This window comes from Nicotiana tomentosiformis, chromosome 8, assembly GCF_000390325.3.
Source record: "Nicotiana tomentosiformis chromosome 8, ASM39032v3, whole genome shotgun sequence".
Taxonomy (NCBI): domain Eukaryota; kingdom Viridiplantae; phylum Streptophyta; class Magnoliopsida; order Solanales; family Solanaceae; genus Nicotiana; species Nicotiana tomentosiformis.
In genome coordinates this window covers 43,557,373-43,567,707 of record NC_090819.1, presented here as the reverse complement: position 1 = coordinate 43,567,707, position 10,335 = coordinate 43,557,373, and the positions used below count along the sequence as shown (strand labels likewise).

General features: G+C 41.5%; 1 long non-coding RNA gene across 1 annotated transcript; it reads left to right on the top strand.

Moving 5' to 3' along the window:
* LOC104116526 (uncharacterized) lies at positions 1-1,802 on the top strand. Its single transcript, XR_690857.4, has 3 exons — positions 1-179; positions 506-594; positions 1,505-1,802. It is a non-coding gene; the product is annotated as an uncharacterized lncRNA (long non-coding RNA).
* Positions 1,803-10,335: the final 8,533 nt, after the last annotated feature.

The following is a 10,335-nucleotide window of genomic DNA, read 5'->3' as shown; positions in this document are numbered from 1 at the left end:
AGCCGCACATGCAAGAAATCAAGATATTTTTGCTTGCTTAGTTTTTCCGGTCAATTTTTTCATCTCACTTCAATTTATTTTCTCAACCTTATAAAACTTGTGGGTGGAAGATGGCAGCTCTTTTATTTGTTTTGGCTCAGTTTGGAAGCTTCATACCGATTAGAAACTATGCAAATTGGGTAAGTTTTTCTACATCTAATACATCTACATAGTTCAGAGTAACTAATTTTGATTTTGTCAATAGCTAAAAAGACAGAACATGCCATAATTTTCCACTGTGTTATAGTTTCATATCTAAGATTTAGATACAGGATAACTTCGACATTTTTCTTAGTGTTCTGTGAAATTTGAAACTGATTGGATGATATACGAGTTTCTCGCTAAGTTTATGAATAAATTATATTTTCCAGGTTGTAAAGGGGTGGTAGAAAAATATTGTCATAATTTGTTGTGACCTGAAAATTTAGTATGGTATAGGTCATAACTCATTTCTGTTTCTGTCCAGGTTGCTACAGCTGTTCTTCAAAACTATAAGGACAATACAAGATTGCATCTAATATATGCTAATTTTCCACATGAGGACATTCTTTTGAGGTAATTTAACGTAATTTTATCTTCCATGCCATTTGATTGGAGAATATTGCTGATTGTTAAGTAAGAACAAGATATAAAATGATAAAAGGTAATGTTACAGAAAAAGTTGAACTTCTATCAAACATCTTTATGAGCTGAGTTGTATAGAATATGAAGAATTATTTGTCTTAAGAAGTTACTATATTTAGCACATGATCATAAAAAGATTTCCAAGAAAACCTATATTAGTCTTCTTTGAATGTAGCGCAGTCGCTTAACATATAAATTGCAAGAGTTATAACTCAAATATGTTTGCAAATAATAGAAAAATAACAGTCCAATTCTAGGAACAAGACGTATCGGTTGAATTCAAAGTTCAGATATCATTTGTCTGCAAGGATTGAGACTCAAGCCCAAAACTATCAGCAGACAATCCCATAATTATTAGTCCACTTGAGATATTTCAAGTGCAAAAATCAACTGTGTTGGCCAGTCCAACATTGCATATCATTCTCCAATTTACATGATCATGCATTTCATAGACTGCAGTAGCTAATTATCTTTTGCCCACCATATTTGTGGTTTATACCATACTAATGTTTGATTGTTCCGCACTAACTTATAATTATTTGGAATAGCGGTAGTAAGTTACTATCTAAAACAATATGAAACAGATGTTGTTATTTGTGAAATTGAGGAATTATGCTTATTAGATAAAAGTTGCATATGCATTTGTTTTTTTTGCAATAAAAATATTTGGCATACATGTCCAAACAGGAAGTGGTATGCGTATAAATGAATAATGTTCTCTTTGTTTGGCCAACAAGATGAGGTGGTTTCATTTGTTCTTAATGTTCTTTAGATTTTAATATCTGTCTTTTTTCTCTTTTGCTTAAATGAGCTTAACAAAAGCATGGTTATGTTGTTTCAGTTTCTTCAGAGTTTAGTATCTTCCTCCACAGGGAGATATTCCAAAAAGATGGCTTATAACCTCGAAGGACATTCAAAAGGGATGTTTTTCCCAGTGAAGTATGTCCGTAGGCCTTTTTGTGGAAGCAAGTTGAATAATGAGAGTAAGATAAACATTGGACTATGTTGCAAATACATGTGTCATAATTTTTTGGATTCTTAATTGGATGTATTTAGTAAGACGTGTTGATACGTTATCAATATAAATATTTGATCAGATTAATATTAAGAAACAAAGATGAAATTGTTTTCCCAATAAACCTTTTTATGCAGTTTTATGCAATCTATATTGGTACAAACAGCGAAGTCGGGCTTACGCCGGTACATAGCACGGGCACCGGCCATCTAGATAATAGATAAATGGAAGAATCTAGAAACTAAAAAGAAATAGATAAATGGAAGAAAGGGAGAGTATGAATTAGCGGAGAAAAATTAGGCACCACAGGCATAAAGTTAATAACATAGTTGTGTACGGTCAAAATCGAGTCTGCCCTTCATATGACTAATTGAGATTGGAACATGATGGTCCAAGGTCCATCATTGTAATATCGAGCCATGATACGAAGTTAGGTTGTCGAGCTCAACCCCCAGAGACCGATCAATATCGAGATCGAGTCAAGATCGAGCTTGAGACCCAGAGACCGACCAATATCGAGACCGGCCAAGATCGAGATCGAATTAAGGTCGAGTTCGAGACCCAGAGACCGGTCAAGGTTGAGATCGGCCAAGATCGAGATCGAGCCAAGAAACAAAAAAGCCGTTATAGCCGCATTTGGGAAGAGAATCTCGACAGAAATCACGGCTTGAATCAAGAAAAAACTAATTAATTAATCTATCATGGGATCCCCACCATCTATTTTTAATTATATCCAAAATGGAATTCTCCCACTATATTAAGAGTGATTATCATTTGTAATGGGACATTGATTCATTCAGACATTATTCTTTCTGAGATACATAGCAAAGAGAGCAAATATTATCCTTTTTGGCTTTTGATATATAGTCATATTATTTTTTTTATCTATTGTTCTTCACTCAATTTAGAAGTGATAAAACTTGAAGGCTTAGACCAACTAGTTCATTCGGTTTGTATTCATTTCTTTTATGACTAATTTTGATATTCATTTACATATCTTTCGTGATTTGTATCAATTTATATCACGTATCCTTAGAACTACGTATAAATTCAACTCTATCCATTTTTCGGGTAAACAGTTTGGCGCCCACCGTGGGGCTAAGGACAATAGTGGTTATTTGGTACGAATCTCTGCAAAACACACTATTTTACACTTGCTCTTGGAAGTATCTTTGATTTTAGGTTAAAAATGATGAACCCTCAATTAATGGCCCTACCTATCGACAACGAAGCTGGCCATCAAGATGAGAATAACAACCTGACGCCCGGGGATGAAAGGCCACTCGTTGACCCCGTTGGAACTCGGGCCGTAGATCCAATTGACGTTAATTCACATGTGGCCATTGAGGCGAACCAACAATCCAACCCCCGCAAATAGCATTCATGGTGGAACTCGATCTGCAGTTCGAAAAACCCAAAATGTTGGATAAGACGGGATCAGCTTGCGCATGATTTTTGAAATGTTGCAAGCTCAACAGGTAGCGATAGCTCAGCTGCAGAGCCAAACCCAGGCACCGAGCAGGCCCGAGCCCGGTCCACCTTAAGAAATCACCCACAAAACGGGTCCAGCTATAGCAAGGTCAAATTAACAAGAATTGGGGACTAACCCCAAAATTATGAAGATGCTCGAGGAACTGACAAAACGGACAGAGTCAGGAGAAAAGTGGATTGAAGCAAACGACAAAAAAGTAGAGACTTATAACTCCAGGGTTGATCAGATCCCGGGGGCACCACCAATGTTGAAGGGTTTGGATTCCAAAAAGTTTGTACAAAAGCCCTTCCCCCCGAGCGCAGCTCCCAAACCGATCCCAAGAAGTTCCACATGCCCGAAATTCCTAAATATAATGGAACGACCGACCCCAATGAACATGTCACCTCTTACACATGTGCCATTAAAGGGAACGATCTAGAGGATGACGAGATCGAATCCGTATTATTAAAGAAATTCGGAAAAACCCTGTCAAAGGGAGCAATGATACGATATCATAATTTACCGCCTAACTCTATCGATTCTTTTGCCATTCTTGCAGATTCTTTTGTAAACGCACATGCCGGAGCCATAAAGGTCGAGACCAGGAAGTTGGACCTTTTCAAGGTAAGGCAAAAAGATAAAGAGATGCTAAGAGAGTTCGAATCTCATTTCCAAATAGAACGAATGGATCTACCACCGGTCACGAATGATCGGGCCGTTCAAGATTTCACCCAAGGACTGAACGAACGAAGCTCAATGGTTTCACGACAGTTGAAGCAGAACTTTATTGAGTACCCGACTGTTACCTAGGCCGATGTACACAATTAATATCAATCGAAGATTAGAGTCGAAGACGACCAGTTGGGTTCTGGGTCCATTATTAAAAAGGACATCGACCGAGAACCGAGGTCGAACAGGGACTGATACCGGCCATATAACAGAGATCATAAGGGTAGCGAACCAGGATGCAGCTCCGTACGAGGCGAAAGGAGAAATGATTGAGGCCAAGGGTCTCGAGGGCTGATGAACAAGAATGGTTTCGATAGGCATACCGAACCTAAGGAAGCACCGCGGTTATCAGAGTATAACTTCAACATTGATGCATCTGCCATCATGTCGGCTATCGGACGCATCAAAGACACTAAATGGCCTCAACCTCTGCAATCCGATCCAGCCTAGAGAAATCCCAATCAAATATGCAAGTATCATGGCACCCATGGCCATAGAATGAAATATTGCAGGCAGTTGAGAGAGGAGGTAGCCCGGTTATTCAATGAAGGGCACCTTCGAGAGTTTTAAGTGACCGGGCCAAAAACCATTTCAAAAACAGAGAATTCAATAGACAAATAAACAAGAAGAGCTACAACACATTATCCACATGATCATCGGAGGGATCGATGTCCCCCAGGGACCAGTACTTAAACGCACTAAGATGTCGATTATAGGAGAGAAGTGATCTCGAACTCAGGATTACATACCTAAAGGAACTTTGTCCTTTAATGACAAAGATGCAGAAGGAATCATGCAGCCCCATAACGATGCACCGGTAATATCTATACTTATGAATAAAACTCAAGTTATGAGTGTGTTAATTGATCCAGGTAGTTCGGCTGACATCATTCTACCGAGGGTCGTAGAGCAACTCGGTCTACAGGACCAGGTCGTGCCCGCAACCCTGGTACTAAACAGATTCAATATGGCATGTGAAACTACTAAGGGCGAGATAATTCTGCCAGTAAACATGGTCGGGACCATCCAAGAAACGAAGTTCCACATGATCGAGGGCGACATGAGGTATAACGCCCTGTTCGGGAGGCTGTGGATCCACAACATGAGAGCAGTACCCTCTACCCTTCACCAGGTTCTACAATTCCCAACACTGGATGGAATCAGAGCAGTCTACGGGGAGCAACCAGCCGCAAAAGAAATGTTTTCTGTCGATGAAGCGATTTCGATATCGTCACTTTCATTGACAAAGGGATCAAATTCGAAGGAAAAATGGGATACCAAATAGCAATCACAAACGTCAGCCTAGACCCAACTAGAGAAGCAGAAGATTGACGAAGATGATGATTATGGGATCTCTCGATCTTTAGTGGTCCCCGATGATTCCGACGCTACCAAATCAACGGTCGAAGAGCTGGAGCAAATCATGCTAATTGGACATCTGCCAGAACGAAAGGTATACCTGGGCACGGGGTTAAATCCCGAGCTCAGGAAAAAGCATATTCAATTTCTTATAGCTAACATGAGCTATTTCGCTTGGTCCCATCTTCACATGACAGGGATCCCACCGGAAATCACCACTCATAGACTAAGCTTGGATCCGAAATTCCATCCGGTAAAGCAAAAAAGAAGGCCCCAGTCCGAGGTCAAAACATGCCTTCATCAAGGATGAGGTAACCAAACTTCTTAAAATAGGATCCATTCGAGAAGTAAAATACCATGAATGGCTAGCAAACGTGGTGGTAGTCCCTAAGAAGGGAAACAAACTTAGAATGTGTATAGATTATAAAGACTTGAATAAAGCATGCCCCAAGGATTATTTTCCTTTGCCTAATATCGATCGTATGATCGATGCCACGGCCGGCCACGAGACTCTCAGTTTTCTCGATGCCTACTCCGGGTACAACCAGATACAGATGAACCCGGAGGACCAGGAAAAGACATCGTTTATCACTAAGTATGGTACCTACTGTTATAACGTAATGCCATTCGGTATAAAAAATGTTGGTGAAACTTATCAACCCCTAGTAAACCAAATGTTGGAAAAACAAATAGGAAAATCAATGGAAGTTTATATTGATGACATGTTAGTTAAGTCCCTGCAAGCAGAGGACCATTTAAAGCATTAGCAGGAAACTTTCGATATACTGAGGGAGTACAATATGAAGATCAACCCCGAAAAATATGCATTCGGGGTTGGCTTGGGCAAGTTTCTTGGTTTCATGGTGTCCGATCGGGGAATCGAGATCAACCCCGATAAAATCAAAGCCATCGAGGATGTAACGATAGTGGATAATGTAAAGGCCATGCAGAGGCTAACGGGACGGCTAGCCGCCCTAGGACGATTCATTTCGAGATCCTCAGATAGGATCCACCAATGTTTCTCACTACTTAAGAAGAAGAGCAACTTTGCATGGACTCGGAATGCCAGCAGGCCTTGGAGGAACTAAAGCGGTATTTATCGAGCCCGCCGCTGCTTCATACCCCGAAAGTGGACAAACATCTTTACCTGTACTTAGCTGTCTCGGAGATAGCTATAAGTGGAGTCCTGGTTCGAGAAGAACAAGGTACGCAATTCCCTATTTATTATGTCAGTCGGACCTTAGGCGAGGCCGAAACTAGATATCCACACTTAGAAAAATTAGCGCTTGCTTTAATAAGCGCCTCTAGGAAACTAAAATCATATTTTCAATGTAATCCGATATGTGTTGTAACGACTTACCATCTTCGAAATATTTTACACAAACCCGAGCTTTCGGGTCGATTGGCCAAATGGGCTATAGAAATAAGTGGGTACGATATTGAGTTTCGACCCCAAACCACCATCAAAACTCAAATCTTGGCAGACTTCATGGCTGACTTTACGCCGGCCTTCGTACCCGAGATTGAAAAAGAACTACTCATAAAATCGGGTACCTCTTCGGCAGTCTGGACCCTCTTTACGGACGGTACTTCGAACGCGAAGGGGTCCGGACTAGGCATCGTACTAAAATCACCCATAGGTAATATAGTTAGATAGTCTATCAGAACTACAAAATTGACTAACAATGAGACCGAGTATGAGGCCATGATTGCAGGTCTCAGACTAGCTAGAAGCTTGGGAGCGGAAGTCGTAGTGGCTAAGTGTGATTCCCTCCTCGTGGTAAACCAAGTTAACGAAACTTTTGAAATTCGAGAAGATCGAATATAGAGGTACTTAGATAAACTATAGGTGACGCTACATCGATTTAAGGAATGAACCTTGCAACATGTACCCCAAGAACAGAACAACGAGGCTGACGCTCTTGCAAACTTAGGTTCATCGGTCGAAGATGACGAACTCAACTCGGGGACTGTCGTACAACTCATGAGATCAGTAATCGAAGAAGGTCACACCAAGATAAACTCCACAAGTTTAACCTGGGATTGGAGAAACAAATACATAGAGTACTTAAAGAACGGGAAGCTTCCATCAGATCCAAAGGAATCGAGAGCTCTACACACAAAGGCAACACGGTTCACCTTGTCCGAAGACGGAACGCTGTTTAGAAGGACGTTCGATGGACCATTGGCAATATGTTTGGGATCGGGAGATACCGACTACATACTACGGTAAATTCATGAGGGCACTTGTGGAAATCATTCCGGTGCCAATTCGCAGGTCCACAAAGTAATCAGAGCAGGGTATTATTGGACCGATATGAGCAAGGATGCAAGGGAGTTTGTTCGAAAATGTGACAAATGCCAAAGGTATGCGCCCATGATTCATCAACCCGGGGAACTACTCCCCTCGGTCCTATCCCTATGGCCCTTCATGAAATGGGGAATAGACATCGTTGGCCCCCTCCCATCGGCCCCAGGTAAGGCTCAGTTTATTTTTTTTATGACTGATTATTTCTCTAAATGGGTTGAAGCACAAGATTTCGAGAAAGTCAGAGAAAAGGAAGTCATAGACTTCATTTGGGACCACATCATATGTCAATTCGGGATGCCATCCGAGATTGTATGTGATAATGAAAAATAATTCATCGGCAGCAAAGTAACTAAATATCTTGAGGATCACAAGATCAAAAGGATCCTATCAACACCTTATCATCACAGCGGGAACGGACAAGGTGAATCGACCAACAAAACCATTATCCAAAATCTTAAGAACAGATTGACCGACGCCAAAGGAAAATGGAGAGAAATACTACTCGAGGTCCTATGGGCATACCGCACAACATCAAAATACAGTACCAGAGCAAAACCGTTTACGTTGGTTTATGGTGCTGAAGCTCTGATCCCGGTCGAGGTCGGAGAACCTAGCATAAGGTTTCGATATGCAACAGAGGAGTTGAATAACTAGACCTTGAATACGAGCCTAGAATTGTTGGACGAAAGACGAGAAGCCACTCTCGTCCGATTGGCCGCCCAAAAATAGCGGATCGAAAGGTACTACAATCGAAGAACCAATCTTCGACATTTTAACATCAGGGACTTGGTGCTAAGAAAAGTCACCCTCAATACCCGAAATTCGAATGAAGGGAAACTGGGTCTGAACTGGGAAGGACCATATCAGGTTCTCGAAATCATTGGAAAAGGATCCTACAAGCTCGGCATGATAAATGGCAAACAACTACCGAGCAATTGGAACGTATCGCACCTTAAACGATACTACTGCTAAGGAACGACCGCTCCCATTCTCATTTATATTTCAAAACTAACCCTTGCAGGTGTTCGACCAGAAGCAGTGATGGATTCTTCAATATGAAGCCTTTAGGTCTGAAAGAACGCATTGCACTCTTTTATCCTTAGACCGGTTTAGTCCCAAATGGGTTTTCCGGCGAGGTTTTTAATGAGGCAACCATTGATTGTGCTAACTTAGAACAATTCAACAGTATCCAAGGCTTCTTTACAATCAACCTTCAATACTGGGGGGCATTGCCCTCGAATATCAAGTTTAATGCAATGAAATTATTTCATGGCAGCAGGGTCTCAATAGGAAAAATTTGTAAGGGCCAAATAGTCAAATGAACCATGCCCGCATAGTTTGCTCGAGCCCTGGCACAAAACATGTACGCATGTATAATGATTTATAGAGAGAGAAATTTCTTCTTTATCGATATCTCATATCTCAGAAAAGTTTTTCTAGTTTACTTCGAGTTTGAGCAAGCACTCACTCGACCATAAAGTCTAAGGGCTATACTAATTCATTTCCAATCAAATTGTTTAAACCTTGGATCTTAGAAAATAACTTCATAATTTTATAAGGCAGAAATGACGAAAGTTTTATATATATGTATCAAAAATCATTTACAAGGGCACCATGGCCCGATCAAGTTTCTCTACAAAAGACCAAAATGACCTTAAAAGAAACACAAAAAATACTAAAGGACTTAGTCCTCTCCGGGAGCAGCATCTTCGCCCTCGAGGCCTCCTTCGCTTTTAGATCCGCTCATACTCCCGGTATTATCATCATTAGGAAAGGCCAACACTCTGGCTTCGGCTTCAAGCTCCTTAGAATTCTCGATCTCGGCTGTAAGATTGAAGCCACGAGCATGGATCTCCTCGAGAGTCTCCCTCCGAGACTGGCATTTAGCATGCTCGGCAACCCAGTTTACTCGAGCCTGAGTAGCCTCGGCAACCTCCTTTGCTCGAACCTGAGCAGCTTCAGCATCAGACCGGTAGACGGCCACCATTGCATCAGCATTAGCCGTAGCTATTTCAATCTCCGATTTGACCGCTGCAAGTTCTGTGGCCAGTCTCTCTCGATCAGAAGTTGTTAAGCCCAACCGAGACTGGAACTCCTCGATTTTCTTGGCTTGTACCAAGGCCTTCTCTTTCAAGCTTCGGAGTTGGGTCTCAGCCGAGGCCAGTTGAGCTCGGGCAGCCTCCTTTTCTGAGGTAAGGTAGTCCATGTTCTTTTTCCACTCCTCAGCCTCCGCTTTTACTGTTTCCACTTCAACACGAAGCTATCTGATCACATCGAGCTTTTGCTAGACCTGTGGGACCGAACTGTTAGCCATCACGCTCGAGTCAATGTCATTAACTTCAAAGATTCTTTTTACTTGCTCGGACAAATCTGCTTGTTCTTTCTGAGCTACTTCTAGCTCAGCCCGAAGTCCTTTTGCTTCTCCTTATCTCTGCTCACTGAGAAGCTTGAAGGCATCTCTCTCCTCAGTAAGCCTTTAGATTTCGGCTTCATACTGGCTCAGCTCCCCTCGGGATCGGAGAAACACCTCGTGATGAAGCACAGAGGCCTACAAATATAATAATAAGGAATTATACAAGGAAAGAAAAATACAAGTATGAAAATATGAGTATTAACAAAGAGAAAATGAACTTACCCGATTCAAGGCCTGTTGAGCTTCTTGAAAAGACAAGAAACTCCCACCTTGCCCGAGCTCTTCTTCGGAGCCTCCAAATCACTTAGACCGGTGGCATCTTCTACCCCAACAAAATAACCATGGAAAGGATCTTCCTCTCCATGGGCTCCCTC